This window comes from Amblyraja radiata, chromosome 28 (genome assembly GCF_010909765.2).
Source record: "Amblyraja radiata isolate CabotCenter1 chromosome 28, sAmbRad1.1.pri, whole genome shotgun sequence".
NCBI lineage: Eukaryota > Metazoa > Chordata > Chondrichthyes > Rajiformes > Rajidae > Amblyraja > Amblyraja radiata.
In genome coordinates this window covers 9,726,920-9,753,406 of record NC_045983.1, presented here as the reverse complement: position 1 = coordinate 9,753,406, position 26,487 = coordinate 9,726,920, and the positions used below count along the sequence as shown (strand labels likewise).

The following is a 26,487-nucleotide window of genomic DNA, read 5'->3' as shown; positions in this document are numbered from 1 at the left end:
GCTGTAAGAACTAACCATCAACTACTGTTAGACCCATGTCCAAGCTTTTTTTTAAAATATCATGCAAATGCCAAGACAGTATCTCTTGTCAAGGAAGCATCCAGCTTTTAATCCCCCTCCCCCATCCTAGTGACTTATTGTACTTTAGCCGAACACAAACCTCAGATGTAGTTAATGGATTTATCAGAGACTGTTATCCAAGAAGATAGAACACTAAAAACACTTCAGACGACTGTTGAATAAATTATTTACAATTAAAGTCAGGACTGTTTTGGAATCTAAACAAAACTGCTCTGGAGCTTTTATGCTTTAGGTCTCTAAACCAGCACTGGTGCAAAACCTATTGATGGTGCAGAAGGATTTTCTGGGAGCAGAGGAGGTTTACCAACATGCCGCCTGGATGGGAGGATGTCAGCAACCACGAGAGGCTGAATGAACTTGGACTTGGAGTATTCTCTGGAGCGTTGCACACTGAGAGGAGACCCACCTTCTTGGGATGTTTGAGGAAACCGGAGCACCCGGAGGAAACGCACATGCTCACAGGGAGAACGTGCAAACTCCACACAGACAGCAGCTGATGTCAGGGAGTTACGCTTAGCTGAATATATTCCTGAAGGTTTCAATGGAGGTTGCGTGGAGACCTGATAGAAATATATAAAATGATGAGAGGCATAGATTGGGTAGACAGTCAGAACCTTTTCTTCCAGGGTGAAAATGGACAAGGACTAAAGGGCATAGCTTTAAGGTCGGAGGGGAAAAAGTTTGAAGAAAATGTGCGGGCAAGCTTTTTCATACAGTGGAAGGTGGGCACCTGGAACATGCTGTCGGGGTGGTGGTGGAGGCAGATACGATAGTGGTGCTTAAGAGGGTTTTAGATAGGCAGGTGGATATTCAAGGAATGAAGGGATATGGATCACATGCAGGCAGATGAGATGAGTTTATCATGGCATCATGCTCAGCACAAACAATGTGAGCCAAGGGACCTGTTCCCATGCTGCACTGTTCTGTGTACTGTAGAGGGAACATTGTATAACTGAGATGGCAAAGTCAGAAGGGCGGAGATCGGAAGTGGGAGGTAGGAGTGGAGGAGGTTCCAGAGAAACATCCTGGGGTGATTTGGAAATGAGAGCAATCATTGTAAATTCAATGTACTGTTAACGAGGGAGTAAATGCAAACTCAGTGAGGAGGAAGGTGCTGGCGGAGTGGGACGTGAAGCTCTGCAGGATGTAGGCGTTGGAGTCTTGGATGAATCTGCATTTTTGTAGGTTGCAGTACCAGAGATCATTGAAGAAATTAACAAAAAAACACAAAGTGCTGGAGCACCTCAGTGCATCCGGCAACATCTCTGTAGTACACGGATAGGCGACGTTTCAGATTGGGATCCTTATCAAGCCTGATTTCAGTAGGGGGAGGAAAACTGGAAGCGTGATGGGGGCAGGCAAAATCTGGTCAAGTGATAGGTGGATACAGGTGAAGGGGGGGGGTTGTTTGGTAGATGGGAGGGCAAAGGCCGGGCTGGAAAAAAAGACAAACAACCTTGAGATAAAGAGATAAGGAGTGAAGCGACACTAAATGTGAAGTCAGAGGAAGGAATATAGATGGAAATGGGAAGGAGAAGGGGAAAGGGTTGATGTTGGATAGTTATCTAAAATTGGAGCATTCAATGTTCATACCAACATTAGTAGGCTACCCAAGCGGTACATGAGGTGATGTTTCACTGCCTTTATTCCAGCTTTCTCCCTCCTACTACTATCAGTCTGACGAAGGGTCCCGACCTGAAACATCACCTATCCATATCATTCAGAGATGCTGCCCGAACCATTGGGTTTCTCCGGCACTTTGTGTTTTTTTTTGTACACCTGTAAATTCTGTAAACCAGCACCTGCGGTTCATTGTGTCTGAAGAAATTGAAGAAATCAACTCTGGGCCAGTCGATTGTGGCCCTTTTTCTGTGCGACACAGTGATGCGGCAGGTAGTACTGCTGCCTTGCAGCCCCAGCAACCCTGGTTAATTACTGACCTCCGGTGCTGTGTCTGTGGAGTTTGCATGATCTACATCCTGGTACATCCTTTCTCACTATCCACAAGCACCACAAACTTACTAATCATTCCACCTGCAAACACATCTCAGTCATCAATGCATATCTCAAACAACAATGGTTCAACGGGAAATTATTGCCGGGCGTACCAAAGTTCCTTTGTCCACACAGTTCAGTGATAATCCTACTATGCATTTGACACTCATGTAAGAAAGTAGAAGTGTAAGATAGTAGACCAAACTGAGCCAATACACAAGAGTTTCTACGTTACTCCAGCAGTTTGTCTCTTTTTTAGTAAACCAGCATCTACAGTTCTCTGTGTCTATGTTTCTTTGCGTTTAGTTTCCTTTAGAGATACAGTGCAGAAACAGGCCCTTCCTCCCACCAAGTCCACACCGACCTATTCACACTGGTTCTATGTTATCCCACTTCCCCATCCACTCCAGACACGCTAGGGCAAATTCATTTCACTTGCACTTTATGTGCAAGTGACGAATAAAACTGATATTGATTGATATTGATTTACACAGCGCCAATTAATCTACAAACCTGCACATCTTTAGGATGTGGGAGGAAACCGGAGCACCTGGAAGAAATGCCTGCTATCATTGGGAGAACGTGCAAAACTCCACCACAGACAGAACTGGAGGTCAGGATCGAACCTGAGTCTCTGGCGCTGTGTGAGGCAGCAGCTCGCTCAGCTGCACCACTGTGACGTCCTTAAAACTGCACAGCGGATATTCTTACAGCACCACACAGCACAGGTGCAGGAATGGCCAGGTGAGTGAGTCTCTGAATGAAGACCATTGTTTACGAAGCCAGGCCCCAGTACTGAGAGAAAAGACAACGTTTCTCAAAGGAACAACACTCCAAGAGACAACGTGCTTCAGCAGCAACGGATTACATCCTCATTATTTTGTTGTGAAAAAAAAACCACATCAAGATTCCCTCGGGAGCTATTCTGCACTCATTATATTCACAGCAAACCTGTGAATGGAAAATTTAGTTTTACCTTGATTTGAGTTCAGTGTAACTGTGTATGGTTTATAAATGAATTAACTGTATATAGTTTAAATGCCCCTTCATGGGTAAGATTGCCCTGCTTGGGGAAGTTTGCCCTGCTTACTCTACCCCTTTACTGTGCCGAAAGAGGGGAATGTCCAAGAGGTTGGAATTGGATGGCCATAGAATTCTTGGCAGGCTGTATGTAGGAAGTTACAGCAAGATGACCTAAGGAGCCTCAACCACACGTAAACGTATATAAACATAATGTCTGAAGCAGGATCTCGACCTATTTGTTTTTTTCCAGAGATGCTATCTGACCCGCTGAGTTACTCCAGCATTTTGTGTCAATCTTTGGTTTAAACCAGCACCTGCAGTTCCTTCCTGGACATAATAGAAACATAGAAAATAGTTGCAGGAGGAGGCCATTCGGCCCTTCGAGCCAGCACCACCATTAATTGTAATCATGGCTGATCGTCCCCATCAATAACCCGTGCCTGTCTTCTCCCCATATCCCTTGACTCCACTAGCCCCTAGAGCTCTATCTAACTCTTTCTTAAATCCATCCAGTGACATGGCCTCCACTGCCCTCTGTGGCAGGGAATTCACCCTTCTTCAATCCCGACCTGAAACGTCACCTGTCCATGTTCTCCAGAGATGCTGCCTGACCCGCAGAGTTACTCCAGCACTTTGTGTCTTTTTTTTTTGTAAACCAGCATCTGCAGTTCCTTGTGTCCACAGTAAACCAATAACAACAGAGATAAAGAGCCACAAAACATTAAGTCAGAGGAAGGGATGTGGGTGCAAGGGGAAAGGGTTGATATTGGATATCAAAAATTGGAGAATTCAATGTTCACACCATTGGGTTGTGAGTTACCCAAGCGGAATATGAGGTACTGTTCTCCCACCTTTCTTCCAGCACTCTCCCCCCATCTACAGCCAGTCTTACGAAGTGTCCCGATCCGAAACAACACCTATCCATGTTCTCCGGAGTTGCTGCCTGACCCACGGAGTTACTCTGGTGCTTTGTGCCTCTTTTGGTAAACCAGCGTCTGCAGTTCCTTGTATCTGAGCTAAACAAATGCCCATGTTTGTGAAGGGACTGCACAACCTCTGAATACTTTGAGGTCACACAGCACTGTCAGTTGTCATCCAGGACCATCCTTGACTCAGTTTAATTATTGGCACTCAATGTTTTTAACCAACCAAGAATTAATCAGAAGTGAATGCACAAAGCCAACATGTTCCAGGCACGGAGCTATTTAATGAGGCTTTGCCTCCCCTCTGGGTCCTTGGGAACTGTACCACAGAGGAGTGCGGCACATTGGGAAGCCAGTGTTTTTCTTCAGCTTTTTACCTAATTAATGTTATCTAATTCTTCCCTTCATTAGTCTTTAATGTACGGTGAAAAGCTAAATGGATAATGAGGACACTTGGTAGACGTTTCCAAATTGTGGGGATGACCATAATATGACCATAATATGGGCGATGTGGTCATTCTGCACTTAGGATAAGAATCATGTCTGGAGGTATTTCCCCTTCATTGGGAAGGTCATCTTGACGTTGGCTAAAGCTCGAAACACAACCTGCTGGAGGAACAGCGGGTCAGGCAGCAACAGTGTAGGGAATGGATAGAAGACCCATGGAGTTACTCTGGTGCTTTGTGTCTCTTTTGGTAAACCAGCGTCTGCAGTTCCTTGTGTCTGAGCTAAACAAATGCCCATGTTTGGTGGTGAATCTCTGGAATTCTCTGCCACAGAAGGTAGTCGAGGCCAGTTCATTGGCTATATTTAAGAGGGAGTTAGATGTGGCCCTTGTGGCTAAAGGGATCAGGGGGTATGGAGAGAAGGCAGGTACAGGATACTGGGTTGGATGATCAGCCATGATCATATTGAATGGCGGTGCAGGCTCGAAGGGCCGAATGGCCTACTCCTGCACCTATTTTCTATGTTTCTATGTTTCTAAGACGTTTCAGTTTGGGACCTTTCTTCCCACCCAAAGCATCACCCATCCTTTTTCTCCAGAGATGCTGCCTAAATCGCTGAGTTGCTCCAGCACTCTGTGTCTGTCTCTGACGGAGGACACCACACGAGTGTGGTCACCAAGCTGAGTTGACAGAAGAATTTACCCGTCAGCTCTGCTCTGCCTGGCTGTCGGATTGTCACAATGTGCAGCCTTTTTATTTTTATATAGGCACTTGGTGCAAAGTGTGATGTGTCACAGTGGAGACATTTAGAACATTCCTCCAGAGGTAGGTTCAAGATTACAATGTGTTCGTCATATGCAGGAGCATCGAATGCAAGGGACTGGCCAGTGGAAGGAAGTGAGGGACCACTATCGTCATTAAGGCACCGTCATTAAAACACTGTATTTAGACCTCACTGTTTTCTCATTTTTCTTCAAACAATAGCCGTGAGTTAATCATAAATTAGACATTTCTCTGCCTCAAAACAAAAAGCCTGGCAAAGGAACTCGTATTTGTCTGTGCTGCATGGCACATTGTCTCACAGACTGCACCTTCTCCCAACATATAGCTCTCTCTCTCTCTCTCTCTCCATATTCAGACAAATAATGTTATCTGAGTGAATCCAAGGGTAGTTTTTGTTAAGGTGGTTTGTCTTCCTACTTAATGCTGAATGACTGGAACTATTTCAGAAGATAGATTCAGGTGGGTGGCATGAAGGATTCAGAGACACGGCTGTGCAGGAAACCAAACAAATGTAACCAAACGAAAGGGCTGCAGAGGACAGAGGAAGCCCCAACATCCCCTCACCCTGGAGCTCGGGAGCAGATTAATTCACCCGGGTACCTGCGGCCCCATAAATTAATGTGTTAGGATCATTCGGCCCATCTAGTCTACTCCGCCATTCAATCATGGCTGATCTATTTCTCCCTCCGAACCCCATTCTCCTGCCTTCACCCCATAACCCCCCGTCACCCGTACTAATCAAGAATCTATCAATCTCCGCCTTTAAAATATCCATTGGCAGCCTCCACAACTTTACAGAGACATAAGGGATTGTATGGGCTAGATGCAGGAAAAATATTGGGAGAGTACAGAACCATGGGTCACAGTGTAAGGGGTAGGCTATGCAGGACTGAGATAAGGAAAACGTTTTTCACTCGGAGAGTTGTGAATCTGTGGAATTCTCTGCTGCAAAAGGCAGTGGATGCCAATTCACTGGATGTTTTCAAGAGAGAGTTAGATTTAGCTCTTGGGTCTAACGGAATCAAGGGAAACGGGGTGAAAGCAGGAACAGGGTACTGATTTTGGATGATCAGCCATGATCATATTGAATGGCAGTGCTGGCTCTAAGGGTCAAATGGTCTAATCCTGCACCTATTTTCTAAGTTTTTATGGCAATGAATTCTGCAGATTCACCACCTCTGACTAAAGAAATACCTCCACATCTCCTTTCTAAAGGTTCGTCCTTTTATTCTGAGGTTCTGGCTTCTGGTCCTGGACTCTCCCACTAGCGGAAACATCCTCTCCACATCCACTCTAGCCAGACCTTTCACTATTCTCATAGTCTTTCACTGGTCTCACTGTCCAATCCCTGTCACACCCATGGGATCAGAAATCTGAAGAGCAGCTTTCTTGAAGTAAAAGGGATCTTGGGGATCTAGATCAAATGATCACATGGAGCGAGATCGTAGAAGAGAGAACAGTATGGCCCTTCGGCCCACAATGTCCGTGCCGAACATGACGCTAAGACCAACCTTTATCTGGCTGCTCATAATCCATCTTGTCTTAAAAATATCACGACCAGAAACGACACCCATTCCTTCTCTCCAGAGATACTTCCCGTCCCGCTGTGTTACTCCAGCATTTTGTGTCTATCATCTATATCCCTCCATTCCCTGTTGCACTATCGGAGTTGGGGGCAGCCGACGTGTACACAGCAAGATCCCAGAACCAGCAACAGAGTAAACAGCAATGCTGTGATTGTATTTTGATTGCGTACCTTGACGGGCGGGGCCGGTGGGGTGAATCCCAACGTAGACCCTTAGAATCCTCCCTAACCCCCGCCCCGATCTGCCAGGTTTAACATCTCAGCTGAGAGATGGTCATTGAGGGAGGTACTGATGTCACTAACATATGATGAGCGTTTGATATGATATGATTAATTTTAGTTTTAGTTTTAGAGATACAGAGTGGGGAAACAGGCCCTTCGGCCCATCGAGTCCACGCAGACCAGTGATCCCCACTGTCACGGATCGACACCATCCTACAATTACGAGGGGCAATTTTTACATTTACCGCCCAATTAACCTACAAACCTGTACTTCTTTGGAGTGTGGGAGGAAACTGAAGATCTCGGAGAAAACCCACGCAGATCACGGGGAGAACGTACAAATTCTGTACGGACAGCACCCGTAGTCAGAATGGAACCCGGGACTCCGGCGCTGCATTCGCTGTAAGGCAGCAACTCTATCGCTGCACCACCGTGATGTGGCAATGTTTTTCACTGTATCGGTACACGTGGAATCAATAATAAATCAATGTCATTACCAATCGCAACATGGAATTGGATGACTGCAGTCAGAATGATAAGGTGATGAGGTTTTGATTGCCTGGGATTAATGAATGAATGAATGAATGAGTGAATGAATGAATAAGTTTATTGGCCAAGTATTCACATACAAGGAATTTGCCTTGGTGCTCCGCCCGCAAGTGACGACATGACATACAGTGACAGTTAGGAATGAGACATAAAACATTAAACATTAATAATAAAACATTATTGATTAAACATATGAATTAAATATAATACCAGAGCAAAAGGAGGCTACAGATTTTTGGTTATTGAGTAGAGCTGCCACTCGTGGAAAAAAGCTGTTTTTATGTCTGGCTGTGGCAGCTTTGACAGTCCGGAGTCGCCTTCCAGAGGGAAGTGATTCAAAGAGTTTGTGGCCAGGGTGAGAGGGGTCAGAGATGATCTTATCCGCTCATTTCCTGACCCTTGCCAGAACAGGGCGGTATTAACATATGATGAGCATTTAAAGGCACTGAGCCTGTACTTGCTGGAGTTTAGAAGGATGAGGGGGTCCACATTGAAACCTATCGAATAATGAAAGGCTTGGATAGAGTGGATGTGGAGAGGATGTTTCCACTTTTAGGAGAGTCTAGGTCCCGGGGCCATAGCTTCAGAATTAAAGGTCGTACCTTTAGAAAGGAGATGAGAAAGAATTCCTTTAGCCAGAGGGTGGTGAATCTGTGGAATTCATTGCCACAGATGGCCGTGGAGGCCGTCAACGGATATTATTAAGGCGGAGATTGAGAGACTCTTGATTAGTACGGGTGTGAGGGGTTGTGGGGAGATGGCAGGAGAATGGAGTTGAATGGCCTAATTCTGCACCTTGAACTTATGAACTCATGAACTTATGAGGTGTGAATGTGATCATGTGCGCATCATTTTCTGGGGCTTGATTCCTTTGAGCTAAAACATCATCCTCTCAAAGTAAATGGTTTACTTCACAGAAGAAATGTTACAGAACACTTTGCATACACGCACATTGTTCACGCAGAGACAGACACTATTTTGCCTCTTAGCATTAAATCCAAGCCTAGTCATACATAATGCAGGCTCAGTTCCTTGAATCACAACACAAAGATTCATCGCGTGCCAAGGAGCTTTGCTGCCCTTCCTCCGTTGATGCTTCCTGTGGCCCGCACTTTGCACGAGAGCATCCTGTGGCACTTACTCCTGGCCCTTGGTGTGCGCTGGTTGGCAAAGTGGAATGGCGAATGTTTGGAGCAATTGCCAACGGGTTTTGGTCACTTCACAAAGCCGTATCATTGAGGTGGTGTTGACGGGAGGGGAGGCTGGTTCGAGTGAGGATCTGGGCTGCATACACAACTCTCCGCAGTTTTCCCCAGACATGTGCTGAGCTGTTGCCAAACCAAGTTAGAACATAGAACAGAGCCCACAATGTCCATGCTGAACATGATGCCAAGACCAACTCTTAACTGCCTGCACGTAATCCATATCCCTCCAATCCACGCATCTATCGAAAAGTCTCTTAAATGCCTCTATCGTTTCTGCCCCCACCACCACCCCCAGAACACGTTCCAGGCACCCACTTCTCTCTGTATAAGAAAAACGCCATGCAAATCTCCGTTAAACTTTGCCCCTCTCACCTTAAAACTATACCCTCAAGTCATTGACATTTCCACCCTGTGAAAAAGGTTCTGACTCTCTACCCTATCTATGCCTCTCATAATTCTATACATTTCTATGCCTCTCACAATTTCCTTAGTTGTGATGCATCATGATAGATTGTAGCTGGACAGCAAATAATAATTTCAGCACTCTACTCAGCACTGGCACATGTGAAGACACCGTGCAGAGTGCGTCCTGGTCCTCATTGCATTGTGACTTCCCTGCCACACTGTCAGATGTCCTGTAAGTCATGGCGTAATTCTGGGAGCCAATACAGTTACGTTGGAAGGTCATAAATTCCAGGAGCAGAATTGGGCCATTGGGCCCATCAAGTCTACTCCGCCATTCAATCATGGCTGATCTATCTTTCCCTCAACCCCATTCTCCTGCCTTCTCCCCATAACCCCTGACACCCGTACTAATCAAGAATCTGTCAATCTCTGCCTTAAAAATATGCATTGACTTGGCCTCCACAGCCTTCTGTGGCAAAGAATTTCACAGGTTCACCACCGTCTGACCAAAGAAATTCCTCCTCATCTCCTTCCTAAAGGTACGTAATTTTATTCTAAGGCTCTGGTCCTAGACTTTACCACTAGGGGGAACATCTTCTCCACATCCATTCTATCCAGGCCTTTCACCATTCGGTAAGTTTCAATGTGGTCCCCCCTCATTCTTCTAAACTCCAGGAAGTACAGGCCCAGTGCTGTCAAACGCTCATCATATGTTAATCCCGTCCCATTCATCCCTGGCAATCAAAGCCTCATCAGCTTATCATTCTGACTGCAGCCATCCAATTCCATGTTGCAATTGGTAATGGCATTGATTTATTATTGTCACGTGTATCGATACAGTGGAAAACGTAGCCACAACTACAATGAACACAAGCAAGCCATAAACACTTGTAAAATTCTTTGTGTGTCAACAGATATTTGGAAGCCCCGTATATGTTTAGATTCCAATGGGACCTCCACAATACTGCACGAATATAAGACCATGAGACACAAGAGTAGAATCAGGCCATTCGGCCCATCAAATCTGTTCCGCCATTCGATCATGGATGATCTATTTTTCCTTCTAAATCTCATTCTCCTGCCCTCCCCGTAACCTATGATGTCCCGCTTTAAAAATACCCAATGACTTGACCTCCCCCGCCACCTGTGGCAATGAATTCAACAGATTCACCACCTTCTGGCTAAAGAAATTCCACCTCATCTCCATTCTAAAGATACATCATTTTGTTCTGAGGCTGTGCCCTCTGGTCCTAGACTCTCCCACTAATGGAAACATCCAATCACATCCACTCTATCTAGGCCTTTCTTACTACCACATTCCTGAGACGCCTAGATGTCATAAACACATTCTGCACGAATGTACCCATTTCTCCCTCTAACTAGCCCCTCCCCCCCTCACCCCCCTCATCCCCTTCCACCTATATCCCTTCCTCATGCTTTCTATTTCACTCCTCTCCCCATCTGACACCTTTGTGTTTCCCTTTCACCTTCGGCCGTTGGCACCACAAAAGGTGACCTTTAGTTTTCTAGTTTAGAGATACAGCGTGGACACAGGCCCTTCGGCCGACCAAGTCTGCTCCGACCAGCGATCCCCTTACACTAGCAATATCTTTCACACTGGGGACAATTTACAATCTTTACTGAAGCCAATTAACCTATAAACCTGAACGTCTTTGGAGTGTGGGAGGAAACTGGAGCGCCCGGGAAAATCCCACGCGGTCACAGGGAGAAGGTACAAACTCTATACATGCAGTGCCCATTAGTCGGGATCGAACCTGGGTCTCTGGCGCTGTAAGGCAGCAACTCTACCATGCTCTAGTGACAAATGGACCTAACCAAACCATCCACACCTGTATCCACCTTTCACTTGTCAGGCTTTATCCTCCCTCGCCTCTCTATTCCAGCTTTCTCCTCCCTATTACACTTAGGGAGAAGAAGGGTCCCAACCCCAAACTTCAATTATCCATCCATTCCCTCCTCAGATGCTGCCTGAGTTATTCCAGCACTTTGTGCTTTGCTCAAGATTCCACCATCAGCGTTCGTTCATTCATTCATTTGAACACCGTTCCTTGTTCCTCCGTTCTACAAGAGCCCACGGGTTTGTTTGTCTGAGCCGCCCAAAGAGAGCGTTAACTTTACAAAAAAGACAAAGGTTTCTCATTGAAACTTACCAAATAGTGAATAGAGTGGATGTGGAGAAGATGTCTAGGAACAGAGGTCATAGTCTCAGAATTAAAGGATGGTCCTTTAAGAAGAAAATGAGGAATTTCTTTAGTCAGAGAGAGGGTGGTGAATCTGTGGATTTCTTTGCCACAGATTGCTGTGGAGGCCAAGTCAATGGATATTTTTAAGGCAGAGAGAGAGAGATTCTTGATTAGTGCGGGTGTCAGGGGTTATGGAGAGAAGGCAGGAGATTGGGGTTTGGAAGGAGAGATAGATCAGCCATGATTGAATGGCGGAGTAGACTTGATGGGCCGAATGACCTAACTCTGCTCCTATCACTTATGACCTTATGGCAACAATAGCAGAGAGTTGCACAATCAGCTGCAGAAAATCGTCAGCGGTCTGATGACCTTAAAGCCTCCATAATCCAAGCAAGAACACGGTCCTGCCATCCTAAAAACTGCAGGCTAACTGATTGGCCAACAAATAGTCTGATGCGTGCAAAGTTTTTAATGCCTAAATTAAGCATGTGAAAAACCAAAAGTGATTAATAATATATCTGCCTGTACCAGCTGCTGTGACAGAGCACCACGACAGGCACTGATTTAGAAGCAATAAATATTTTATTTTAAAGAAACTGCTTTCAGCAGTTTTTATTCCTTGGAACTGAAATTCTGTCTCTTTTAATTATTGTAAATAAAGGCCTTGCATTCATATAGTGCCTTTCACAAGCTCAGGACCTCACACAGCCGATGAAGCTGTCTCTGAAGTGTGGACAGTCATCTCATGAAGGCCAATTTGCACACAGCAAACTCCCGCAATCCACAATATGGCAGAACCCGCATCACCCGATTATTTTTCATTTGCCTCTCGTCTCTGCATTGTAGCTTTAGGCATCTGAATGACACTGTTACTGTCTCCCGGCTGTTCACCATATTAACTCCCCTTCCCATTCCCACACAGATCTTTCCATCCTGGGCCTCCTCCACTGCCAGGGTGAAGCCACACGTAAACTGGAGGAACAGTGGCATAGTGGTAGAGTTGCTGCCTTACAGCATCATAGATCTGGCTTTGATCTTGACTACGGGCGCTGTCTGTACGGAGTTTGTATGTTCTGCCCGTGACTTGCGTGGGTTTACTCTGGGAGTTACGGTTCCCTCCTGCACTCCACAGAGGTGCAGGTTTGTAGGTTAATTGGCTTCTGTAAACTGCCCCTAGCGTGGAGGATGAGAAACTGGGATAGCCTCGAGCTGGTGTACGGGTGATCGGTGGGGGCCGGTGCGAACTCGGTGGGCCGAAGGGCCTGTTTCTACACTGTACGGTGGCGCAGCGGTAGAGTTGCTGCGTTACAGCGAATGCAGCGCTGGAGACCCGGGTTCAATCCCGATTATGGGTGCCGCCTGTACGGAGTTTGTACTTTCTCACTGTGACCTTCATGGGTTTACTCCGAGATCTTCGGTTTCCTCCCACATTCCAGAGACGTACAGGTTCTTCCCCAAGACCCCCCCTTTACTTCTTCCCACCCCCTCCTCCGCTGAACCCTGGCTGATCTTGTACATCTTTCTCCCTTCCCCCCGGCATCACTTCCAATGCCCACTCAATTCACAACTTTTTTAACCTTACGACTCACAATTCTCAACTCTTTATCATTTTCTGGCTCACAACTGTTTTTAATCTCTGGTCTTTCTCCAGCAACCTGCCCATCAAATAACCCCATCGCTTGTGTTCACCTATTACCTGTACTGCTGTGCTCTCTCCTGCCACTCCTCATTTCCAGCTTTCTTTCCCCGCAATCAGTCTGAAGAAGAGTCCCAACCCAATCTATCCATATTCTCCTGAGATGCTGCCTGACCCGCTGAGTTACTCCAGCACTGTGTCTATTTTTAGCGAGGTTGGATTGTTTACCTGAGAGTAGAGGAGATTAAATGAAGGTATCATTCTGATTCTAAAGCATTTTAAAATATCCAGGGCAGCACAGTGGTACAGCGGTAGAGTTGCTGCCTTACAGCGCCCGAGACCCAGGTTCAATCCTGACCACGGGTGCTGACTACAGTGGAGTTTGTACGTTCTCCCTGTGACCTGTGCAAGGTTTTCTTAGGGAGCACCGGTTTCCTCCCACACTCCAAAGAGGTATAGGTTTGTAGGTTAATTGTCTTGGTAAAATTGTAAATTGTCCCTAGTGTGTGCAGGATAGTGTTAGTGTGCAGGGATCACTGGTTGGCGCGGACCCGGTGGGCCGAAGGGCCTGTTTCCACGCTGTATCTCTAAACTAAACTAAACTAAACTAAATTAAACTAAACAGTGGCAGAAGTTCCAGGATTTATCAAATAACCAGACCTGGTGTGGGTTTATTGAGTTGACCCAGTGAATGGTGATCTGGAACGATGATGGAAGCAGAGCCAATATTAACATCCAAAGACGAGCTGTGTAAACTCTAGAATATGTAGAACAATGGTGAGACATGCTGCCAATGGGTTAGTATATCAAAATGTGCCAATGGCCTATTTCTGTGTTTTTACCTTTGTCAACAGAGGGTATAGCTGGAAAGTGAGAGGGGGAAAGTATAATAGAGATGTGTGGGGCTAGTGTTTCTACACAGAGGCTGGGGGGAACCTGGTATAACCCAGTATCTGCAATTCTTTGTTATTATCATGCGATTCTTGTCATGATGGTGACTGATGGGGCAGATATTAGCCGGGACGTGACTGAGAGGTCCCCTGCCCTTTGACCCAGTGATTCACCAATGGTGCGTCGTCTCCAGTGGACGCTCAACTGGAGGGCATAGGTTTAAGGTGAGAGGGGAAAGATTGTAAAGGAGCCCGAGGGACAACGTTTGTCTGCACGGTGGGCAGGGAGTAAATGGAACGAACTTCCAGATGCAGTGGTAGAGGGAGATATAATTACTGCAGGGCTGTGCAGCGGTAGAGTTGCTTTCTCACGTCACCAGAGACCCAGGTTCGATCATGACTGCGGGTGCTGTCAGTACGGAGTTTGTACGTTCTCCCTGTGACCGTGTGGGTTTTCTCCGGGTGCTCCGGTTTCCTCCCACATCCCAAATACGTGCAGGTTTGTAGGTAAAATGGCTTCTGTAAAGTGTAGGATAGAACTAGTGTACGGGGAGATCGCTGGTCGGCGTGGACTCAGTGGGCTGGAGGGCCTGTTTCTGTGCTGTATGTCTAAACTAAAAGACAGGAATATAATAATAATAATAATAATAAATTTTATTTATGGGCGCCTTTCAAGAGTCTCAAGGACACCTTACAAAAATTGAGCATGTAGAGGAAAAACATGTAAGGGGAATGAAATAAATAGTAGAGACATGACTAGTACACAAAGTAAAGACAGAATTCAATACAAAACACAGTATGAGGCAATTAATGCACAGATGAAAAGGGACGGGGACGTGGGGCTAAGGATAGGCAGAGGTGAAGAGATGGGTCTTGAGGCGGGACTGGAAGATGGTGAGGGACACGGAATTGCGGATCAGTTGGGGGAGGGAGTTCCAGAGCCTGGGAGCTGCCCTGGAGAAGGCTCTGTCCCCAAAACTGCGGAGGTTGGACTTGTGGATGGAGAGGAGACCGGCTGGTGTGGATCTGAGGGACCGTGAGGGTTGGTAGGGGGAGAGGAGGTCAGTGAGATATGGGGGGGCCAGATGGTGGAGGGCTTTGTAGGTGAGGACCAGGATTTTGTAGGTGATCCGGTGGGAGATGGGAAGCCAGTGAAGTTTTTTGAGGATATGGAGAGGAAATGCATGTTGGAGGGATATGGGCCAGGCATAAGCAAGTGGGACGAGGCAATTTTGTTAGCATGGACAAGTTGGGCTGAAGGGCCTGTGTCCATGCTGTCCAACGACCTCAGAGCCTGATTATGAACCTGGTGACAGCTGAAAGGAATGATAGACCAAATTGGTGAGAGATTAATAATTTTTACTTGCTCCTGCAACTTCAATAAAACTAAGTGTCGGCCAAATAATGATTTTATTTTTGTTGAATTTAAAAGAGAGTGTCAGCTTATAACATTGGCTCGAATCTAAAAATAAAACTTCAGCAAGTGAAAATGGGTCTCGGTAGAATTAAACATAGCTTCTCTCTGTCAAGCACGTTTGAGGCGATACGCGGCTCGCAGGCTGATTAAAGGCCGAGGCTGCTAACGTGGGACTGGGTGGTAGAAGCAAGTGGCCCTCCGATGGGCCAGGGACCTCTGCAAGGGCCGTACACCAAGGCTCCGCTGGCTCCTGATGAGACCGACCGAATCGCACTGATGGCATTAGATAGGAAAATGCAAGATCTGCATTTATACAGCGAAGGTGGGCACAAAGTGCTGGAGTAACTCAGCGGGTCAGGCAGCATCTCTGGAGCAAAAAGGATTGGTGACGTTTCGGGTTAGAACCTTTCTTCAGACTGAAAGTAGAGGCGGGCAGGGAACTGGAGGTAGGAAAAAAACTAGAACAAATCAGGGCTAGCAACAGATGACCAAGGAAGGGAGGAGCCCATAATGGCCCATTGTTGGCTGGGGAAGAGGTGATAATGAGATGGAAACAAGGATGCGAACAGTGGAACTAATAGGATGTTTGGGGGGGGGGGGGGGGGGGGGGGGGGGGGAGGCAGGGAGAGGGAATGCAGGGGTTCCTTGAAATGAGAGAAATTAATGTTGATTGGAGAAATTCGATAAATCCGCTGGATAGCAAGCTGCCCAAGGAATATATGAGGGTGCTGTTCCTCCAATTTGCATGTGGCCTCACTCTGACTTTCATTTCTAAAGCCTGGCACAGCCACAGTCCAAACAAATGTGAGACTTTGGGTGAGGATATCAGCAATAGACCTTCTGGCAGCTATCATATGCCTTGGCCTCAGGAAAGCCACAGCCACTGAAGCGCACAAGGTGTTGGGTAACTCAACAGGTCAGGCAGCATCTCTGGAGAACATGGTTAGGTGGCACCAGAGATGCTGCCTGAGCTTCTGAGTTACTCCAGCACTTGGTGTTCTGTTGTGGAAACCAACATCTGCAGTCCCTTGTTTCCACAGCCACAGACATTGGTGTAGGTCTATTATTGTTACATGCACTGAGATACAGTTGGTATCAGACAACTGAACCATTCTACTGAAAACTAGAAGGTAGTCCTGAGCTAATATCTACCTCATTGCAAACCCTCGGACTATCTTTGATTGGACTTTACTGGCTTTATCTTGCACTAAACGTTATACATGTTATTCCCTTTGTCATGTGCAAGCTATGAATAATAAGTCTATTATTACTATTGCACTTTATCTGTTTATTTATTGTGTATATATATGGTCTATGTTATATAGACACACTGAACTTATCTCCTGTTCTGTATTATGTTTACATATTCTGTTGTGCTGCAGCAAGCAAGAATTTCATTGTCCTATCTGGGACATATGACAATAAAACTCTCTTGACTCTCGACTCTTAATGTATCTGTACACTGTGGATGGCTCGATTATAATCACGTATTGTCTTTCCGCTGACTGGTTAGCACACAACAAAAGCTTTTCACTGTACAATCACAATCACAATCATAATAATACTTTAATAACCAAGTATGTTTTGCAACATTCGAGGAATTTCATTTGCCAAGTCAGTCATACAATAAAAAGCAACGGAACACACAAAATACATTTTAACATAAACATCCACCACAGTGACTCCTCCACATTCCTCACTGTGATGGAAGGCGAAAAAAAAGTTCAAATCTCTTCCCTTCTATGTTCTCCTGCGGTCGGGGGCCTTGAGCCCTCCGTTGACGGGACGATCTTGACTCCCGCAGCCGACAGTGTTTGGGCCCTCCGCGTCGGGGCGATCAGCTCCTGCATTGGGGGTTGTCTGCTCCCCCGCTCCGGGAGATCGAACCCCGTGTCGGGGCTGGTCGAGCCTCTGGTCGTTGGAGCTCCCGACTCACCTCTCCCGAGACCGCGAGCTCCCGATGTAATGTCCGCAGGCCACGGTTGGAGCGATACCACACAAGGGATCGATTCCGATTTTGATACACGTGACAAAAAAACTAAACTAAACTAAACTAAACTGAAAGAGGGAATGACCTGAGTGAAAAAGGCCATTCATTTGGTCCCTACATTAACATCGATGCACACACAAAAAGCTGGAGTAACTCAGTGGGTCAGACAGCAACTCCGGAGAAAAGGAGTAGGTGACATTTTAGGTCTCGACCTGAAACGTCACTTATTTCTTTTCTCCAGAGATACCGTCTGACCCACTGAGTTACTCAGCTTTTTGTGTCTATCTTTGTTTAAATTAGCATCTGCAGTTCCTTCCTACACTTAACATTGATGCAAGTGGATCCTGAGAAAAAGTCCATAGTCGGCAAGTAGGTAGGTTGGAAGATTGTTACGGTACTGAAACAACTACCGATGTAAGTTCACTGCCTGGAGGCAGGACACAAAGCAGCCTCGCTCTACATAGCGAGCTCCCACAAACAGTGACTGGAGCACGGGCAGATCATCCCTTTGTCCTCATTTATGTCAAATAATCAACATTTGTTGATTTCCAAAACACTGGTGAGAATTCCGATGCTGCTCATGATACCAGAGACGCAAGATCATTTTACATCCACTGAGAAAGTGAATGTGCTCCCACTCCTCCCACTATCCCGCCCCCCGCTCCATTTCCCCAATTCACTTCCACCCAGATCCCTTCCTCTGGCTTCACTTTTTGTGCCTCTTCTCCCTTATGGAGTCATAGAGTCCATACAACGTGTAAACATCCCCCTCGACCCAACTTGCCCACACCGACCAACATGTTCCATCTACACTAGTCCCACCTGCCTGTGTTGGGCCCATATCCCTCTAAGCCTGCCCTATCCATGTAACCTAGTCTACACATTTCTGAAACATTGCGATACTACCAGCCTCAAATACCTCCTCCGGCAAATCGTTCCACACACCTACCGCCTTCTGTGTGAACAAGTTGCCCCTCAGGTTCCTACTAAATCTTTCTCCCCTCACCTTCAACCTATGTCCTCTGCTTCTTGATCATCTCACTACCTGTTGTCTTTTCATCTCTAGCTGTCCACCCATCTGCCGATCACCCCCCCGTCCCCCCTCACCTGTATCCACCTGCCACTTGCCAGGCTTTGTCCCAACCCCACCTCTCTTCCAGCTTTCTCCTCACTACTACAATCAGTCTGAGGAAGGGTCTCAGCCTGAAATGTCACCCGTGTTCTCCAAGGATGCTGCCTGGCCTGCTGAGTTACTCCAGCACCTCGTGTGATGTTTTTCTTAGTTTATTGTCTAATTTGAAAGACAACACATTTCTTTTTTGCAGGTTCATAAGTTCATAGGTTCTAGGAGCAGAAATAGGCCCTTCAGCCCATCGACTCTACTCCACCATTCAATCGCGGCTGATCTGTGTTTCCCTCTCAACGCCATTCTTCAGCCTTCTCCCGTAACCTCTGACACCCGTACTAATCAAGTCCATTACCGACAAGGAGGTAGGTTGGAAGATTGCCTGGTACTTCACTGGGAGGCTTCTGCATCGTTAGAAAGTATTGTCCTGAGGTGAGACTTGAACCATCGACTCTCTGACTCAGAAGAGGTCTATTGATCTGGACCCGACACACCGAAATGTCACCTGTCCATTTCCATCCAGAAATGGCGCCTGACCCGCAGTGTTCCTCCAGCAGTTGTTCTCTGTTCTGTTAAAGCTGCTGTAGGCCATTGTTTTGGAGATACTGTATGGAAACAGCCCCTTCGACCCACCGAGTCCACGCCGCCCATCGATCACCCGTTCACACAAGTTCGACGTTATCCCACTTTCGCATCCACTCCCTGCACACGAGGGAAAATTTACAGAGGCCAATTAACCCACGCGTCTTTGGGATGTGGGAGGAAACCGGAGCACCAGGAGGAAACCTTCGCGGTCACACGGAGAACGTGCAAACTCCACACAGACAGAACCCGAGGTCAGGATCCAACCAGGGTCCCTGGCGCTGTGAGGCAGCAGTTCCACCAGCTGCGCCACCGTGCCGCTCTTCGATGCTACAATTTCCAGGCCTCAGCTGCCTCAGGTCATCGTAGGTTACATTTATATTCCTTGTCACCCAACTCGAGATTGACAAAACTCAACTCACCTTATGGGTAAAAACATCCAGTGAAGTGCAGACTTTTATTAGAATTAATGAATTTCTATCACACATTACATAATGCATCGCCTTGAATAATGCATTGGATAATAGTGAGAGATGAACCACTAATGCCTATTAAATTATTTTTTTCCAAATAAACCTTCTTAGTAATCCTTTGTTGAAGTGTCAAAGCTTTCTGCCTGTACTTACTTCTCTCTTCCCAGTTTGTTAAAATAATGAGTTTCTGGGGAAAAAATAGAATAAAAGTCTAGTTGACAAATACCTTCAGCAGCAGTCACTCCGTTTTGCAGCATACATAAGGAGGCTTCCTCCTCTGAGGACATTAACTCAGAGGTAAGGGAGATGGCAGCTACAATGGGCCACAATTTCTGCTCTCAGGCTGTGAAGAGATTGCCGAGAATCTCAACAACAACTTGCACAATGGCGCAGAACCTGGGACCCAGCATTTATCCTTTCCTTCTGGTGCTCTCGTTGTGGAGTTTGCATGTTCTCCCTGTGATCGGTCATAAGGTCAAAAGGTCATCCGCGATAGGAGCAGAATTAGGCCATTCGGCCCATCGAGTCCACTCGTGCCATTCAATCATGGCTGATCTATCTCTCACTTCTAACCCCATTCTTCTGCCTTCACCCCATAACCCGTGGCACCCGTAATAATCAAGAATCTATCTATCTCTGCCTTAAAAATATCCATTGACTTGGCCTCCACAGCCTTCTGTGGCGAAGAATTCCACAGATTCACCACCCTCTGCTGACTAAAGACTGCATGTGTTTCCTCCGGAGGTAGACAAAAATGCTGGAGAAACTCAGCGGGTGCAGCAGCATCTATGGAGCGAAGGAAATAGGCAACGTTTCGGGCCGAAACCCTTCAAGGCCTGAAACGTTGCCTATTTCCTTCGCTCCATAGATGCTGCTGCACCCGCTGAGTTTCTCCAGCAATTTTGTCTACCTTCGATCTTCCAGCATCTGCAGTTCCTTCTTAAACACATGTGTTTCGTCCGGGTGCTCGGGTTTAAAACATAGAACAGTGCAGCTCAGGAACAGGCCCTTTGGCCCACAAAGTCTGTGTTGAACAGGGTACCAAAAGGTGGACGAATCCCATTAGACATGTGGACCAGTAGGTTTATTGATCTCTGCAAATTGCCCTTAGGTGTGCAGGAGTGAGGTGGAGTCTGGGGTAGTGGCTGAGAGGATGTGGGGAGAATAAAATGGGGTTAGTGTGGGATTGGTGTCAATGAGTGTTTGATGGTGAGTGGCCTTAGATTTGCGGAGTTACAGAGATACAGCGGGGAAAAGTGCCCTTCAGCCCATTGAGCCCATGCTGATTCCTGTTTCCTCAAATCCTCCACTAATTTCATCAACTCCCCCCAAATTCTACCCCTCAATCCATATTAGGGAAAATTCTACCCTCACTTACATATATGGGGTAATTTACTAGCCCTAAAGGTCTCCAAGAGACCTATTCACCTATCAATCGGTCTGAAAAAGGGTGCCGACCTGAAACGTCACTTGTTCATTCCTTCCACAGAGGCTGCCTGACCCACTGAGTTCCTCCAGTACTTTGTGTTTCCATCAAAATCCCAGCGTCTAGGATCTCTTGAATCTGCACCTTACTTTGGGATGTGGGATGTGGAAACCCACAGGGAGAATGTTCAAATTCCACTCACCTGAGATCAGAATTGACCCAAGGTCACTGATGCTACGAAGCAGCAGCTGTACCAGCTGAACCTAATAGGGTGGACGGCACAGAGCGCAACGGTACAGCTGCTACCCCACAGTGCTGTCTGTGTGGAGTTTGTACGTTCTCCCTGTGACCACATGGGTTTTCTCCGGGTGCTCCGGTTTCCTCCCACATTCCAAAGACATGTGGGCTTGCAGGTTAATTGGCTTTGGTAAATTATTCCTTACGTTTAGGAAATTGAACTGGTGTATAGGTGGATCGATCATCAGCATTGACATCGGTGGGCCGATGGGCCTGTTTCTACGCTAGACTCTAGACTAGCCCAAACCGAACCAAACCAGATCTTGTTGGACTGAAGGGTCTGTTTCCATTCTATATCACTCCGCGACACTATGATCATAAAAGGTGTCCTTACAATGGAGGTGAGAAGTGTATTGGAGGGGGAGTTCCAGAGCTGAGAGCCCCGTTAGAGGCAGAGGGATTAAAGATGGGATGCACAGTGCCTGAGGATGCAGAGGTCTTGGCTGGGTGCAGGAAGGTCACCGTGCCAGGGACCAGTGGAGTCAAGCAATCCTTCAACATCTCTGCTCCTGATCCCTGTCCTCTGATGCCCGCTGGGAAACTACAGATTAATAGTTTATTATTAATAACTATTGATAATAGTAGGTAATAGAACATAGAACATTGAGCGGGACAGGACAGGAACAGGCCCTTCAGCCCACAATGTATGCACAGAATGTGGCACCAAGATAAACTAATCTCCTCTGACTGTAGGTGATCCATAATCCTTCCAATTCCTGCACATCAATGTGTCTAAAAACCTCTCAAACACTATTATTGTGCCTGCCTCCAACACCACTGCTGGAAGTGCGTTCCAGGAACACAGCACTCTCTGTGTGTAAAATAACACTTGCCCCGCACATCTCGTTTAAACTTTGCATCTCTCAATAAAGCTGTCAATAACATGTCTGTGACATTTCCACCCTGGGAAAAGAGGTCTTTGGACACAGGAATCTTTCATCTCTTTGGTTTTCTTCTGGATAAACACAGTGTTTCTATCTTTTCTGTGCATGAGATGTGTAGATAGGGTAGATAGTCAGAACCTTTCTTCAGGGAGAAAATGTCCAACACCAGAGGGCATGGCTGTACTGGGGGAAAGTTTAATGGAGATGTGTGGGACATGTTTTTTTTTTACACGGAGAGTGGTGGGTCCATTTAACGTGGTGCCAGGAGTGGTGGTGGAGGCAGATAGTGGTGCCCAGAGGCTTTTACATAGGCACGTGGATGTAGAGGGATATGGATCACGTGCGGTCAGAGGAGATTCGTTTATCTTGGGTTCATGTTTGGCACAGATATTGTGGGCTGAAGGGCCCATTCCTGTGCTGTACTGCTCTATGCTCTATGTTCTCTGGGGAGGGGGAAATAGGAACATTTAACTCGGCCATTCCGACACTGAAACCTGTTCCATCATTCAGAGAAATCATGACTGACATGAACTTTAATTCTACCCTTGTTCCTGGTTCCGTGATCGTTAATCCCTGTTTTCCAATAACCACTCATCAATCCCATTTTGGGGAGAGCGTTCCAACATTTCCACTCCCTTTTGGGTGAGGAAATGCCTCCTGACATCTAGCCCTCACATGAAGACTCCCCTGGTTCTGGTCTGGTCTTGACGTTGAGAAAAACCTGCTGCCCCCAATCAGCTCCACTGTTTAGTTTTTAGTTTAGTTTAATTTACAGCGCAGACACAGGCCCTTCGGCCCACTGAGTCCGACCAACCAGCGATCCCCGCACATTAACACTATCACACACACACACACACACACACACACACACACACACACACACACACACACACACACACACACACACACACACACACACACACACACACACACACACACACACACACACACACACGGGAAATGTAACATTGATACCAAGCCAATTAACCTGCAAACCTGAACGTCTTTGGAGTGTGTGGGGAAACTGAAGATCTCGGAGAAAACATTTGTGGGAAATTCTGCATCCCTTCCGTAGTTGTAATGTATATAATGTAATTAGCATATGTTATGTCTAGAGGAGACTCATGGTGGCGTCCAGCAATAAAGAAGCTTGTTAGTTTACTCCTGTATCTGAGAGTTCTTTTGAGTCAGTTCCAAGTACCCAAAATACACTACAGTAGTGTTTACTTGGAAGCTCAGCAGACCCAGGTCTCGCTCTTGCCACAGGGTACAAAAGACTGAAAAGAGCAGTGTGCGTGAACTGGTTGGAATATTATATTAGGCAATAAGGCCGAGCAAATAGCAGCATGAAAATCGAAAGACTTTGAGACAGAGTATGGAGGTCACCTTAAGGTCTCCCATTCCTGGCTAGGATAGATTCTTTGTTAAGGCACCTAAAACAGTCGGACCATTCAGCTCAACAAGGCTGCACCTCCATTCATTTAGACTGTGTTCGCACTGAACACCATCTACCATCTTGGTTTCCTAAACCTTAGTAAGCATCCCTCACAAGATTCTGTCCATCTTAATTTTTTTCAATTTTCACTTGACTCTGTCTCACAATCATTTAAAAAAAAAAAAAATTATTAGAAGAAAGTACAATAATATGGTACCATAGATACCTAGTATATATTGACATGTACAGCTTCTCATTATTTTTATTTTAACAATAAAAAGGAGACAGAAAAAGAATAGAAAAGAAATAGAAAAGTGTGTGATATCAGAAAGTGAGAAAAGAAAGAAAATGAAGAGAAAAGAAGCAGAGGTAGAAAGCAGAAGAATAAAGGAGAGATAGCTATTTGTTATTCTTGACCACCATTCACCCAGTCCTGAAACGGATCGTTTCTACGTTTGTATTGCACCATATGCTTCCAAGAAGTCGACAAATGGAGACCAAATCCTTTGGAATTGGTCTACCTTGTCTGTTAGGAGGAATCGTATTTCTTCAAGATGTAAGGTTTCCGACATGTTTGAAATCCACATTTTAAGCGTTGGTATCGATGTATTTTGGCACAATCATTATTTTATATTAAATAGTTCAGTCATGGGGCCGTGTACTTTTCTGGGAATGTCAATGTTCGCTATCCATCGGAGACAGACGGAAAAAGCTGGAGTAACTCAGCGGGACAGGCATCGTCTCTGGAGAGAAGCAATGGGTGATGTTTCGGGTCGAGATCCTTCTTCAGATGCTAGCCATCGCTGTTTATTCAGGAACAGAAGAGGTCTTTCGGAGTCGACCACCAGGATGGGTCTGGAGACAGACTTCGCCAGACTGGTTAAGAACGAAGAGGACACCAGTGAACTGGACGGGAAAAACTGATAATCCCACGAGATTAACATTTCCTCCTTGAATTCTGGATTTATTTAAATCCTAGAATTTGGAATTCCCTGCCAGCTACAGTGGGATTTGAACTCATTTTAGACCATAAGACATAGGAGCAGATTAGGCCATTCAGGCCATTATGTTTGCTCTGCCATTCGACCATGACTGATCTATTTTTCCCTCTCAACCCCATTCTCCTGCCTTCTACAGTATATATTGCCCCGTATATTATCACATCTTTACTAATTACGTGGAATCTTTGCTGGAATTTTGGCCCAGACCTGTAATTGCCAGTAACTTATCCATTATGCCACCCTCTCATCTCCAGTGCTAAGCTGCTTAGAACATAGAACATGTAGAACATGGAATAGTACAGGGACGCTAAACATGCCAAATTAAGCTAATCTCCTCTGCCTGCATGTGATCCGTCCCCCTCCATTCCCTGCATATCCCTGTGCCCATCCAAAAGCCTCTTAAAAGCCACTATCAGTTCCGCCATGGAACCGTTTTGGGTTTCCACTGCCCTTTATCTAAAGAAACTTTCCTGGCATCATCAGAATTAATACTTTAGAATTGTTGAGTCCAAGTCATACAGCATGGAAACAGGCTCTTCAGCCCAACTTGCTCATCACAACCAGGTTTTATAACCATGCCCATATCCCTCTAAACCTTTCCGATCTATGTTTCTATCCAAATATCTTTAGACATTGCCATTGAATCCACCTCTACAGCTTCCTCTTCTTTTCCTGAATAAACAGTGGTGGATAGCATCTGAAGAAGGATCTCGACCCGAAACATCACCCGCTCCTTCTCTCCAGAGACGATGCCTGTCCTGCTGAGTTATTCATTCCACATACACACCATCTTCTATGTGAAGAAATTGCCCCTCAGGTCTCCTGCAAATTCCTCTCCTCTCACCTTAATGCTGGTTTGCCAACTATGTTGATCATCTTAAACCTCATTTCAATCATCCCTTACAGTGGCCAATGAACCTACCAACCCTGCGTATCTTTGGGATCATACACATCGTTATGAACACATCTAGAGTCATAGGATCTTAGCGCTGCACCACACGGATACGGGTTATTTGGCCCACCCTGTCCACGGTGCCGCAGCGGTAGAGTTGCTGCCTTACAGCAAAATGCAGCGCCAGAGACCCGGGTTCGATCCCGACTACGGGCGCTGTCGGTACGGAGTTTGTACATTCTCTCCGTGACCTGCGTGGGTTTTCTCCAAGATCTTCGGTTTCCTCCCACATTCCAAAGACGTACAGGTTTGTAGGTTAATTGGCTTTGTGTAAATGTAAATTGTCCAGTATAAATTGTCCAACTTCCAGTAAAGTCCCTGGTAGATTCTTCGGAAGTAATGATCACAAGTTACAAGGGCAAGTCATTTGGTCCACAGCTCTCTAAACTCTTCTTATCCATATATTTGTCCACATTTCTATTAAAAATCGTAATTGTATTCGCATCTGCAGTTCATTCCAGATATGGACTTCCCTCTGAGTGAGGTTCTCTTAAATCTCTTCCCTTTCATCTTAAGCTATGCCCTCTGGTTTTAGAATCCTCTATCCTGGGTAAAAGGCCATGCGCATTCACTTTATTCATTCTCCTCACGATCTTGTACATCTCAATAAGGTCACCCCTCAGCATCCTATGCTCCTATCCAACCTCTATCGACAAGTCAAGCTCACAAACCCAGGTAACATCCCGGTGAATCTCCTCTGCATCCTTTCCAAGTTGGAAGTGCAAAATTAATGAAGGTAGTAGACACAATAAACTACAGATTTTATTTTGTTTTAGTTTAGTTTAGAGATACAGCTCAGAAACAGGCCCTTCGGCACTGACCAGCAATCCCCATACACTAGAGTCCTTCACCCCTGAGACAATTTAGAACCTTTACCAAAGCCAATTGACCAACAAACCTGTACGTCTTTGGAGTGTGTGGGGAAACTGAAGATCTCGGAGAAAACATTTGTGGGAA

At 46.1% G+C, this 26,487-nt stretch overlaps 1 long non-coding RNA gene across 1 annotated transcript; it reads left to right on the top strand.

Moving 5' to 3' along the window:
• The first annotated feature begins 6,848 nt into the window (after positions 1-6,848).
• Positions 6,849-26,240, top strand: LOC116989204. Its single transcript, XR_004416171.1, has 3 exons — positions 6,849-6,859; positions 7,391-7,393; positions 26,188-26,240. It is a non-coding gene; the product is annotated as an uncharacterized LOC116989204 (long non-coding RNA).
• Positions 26,241-26,487: the final 247 nt, after the last annotated feature.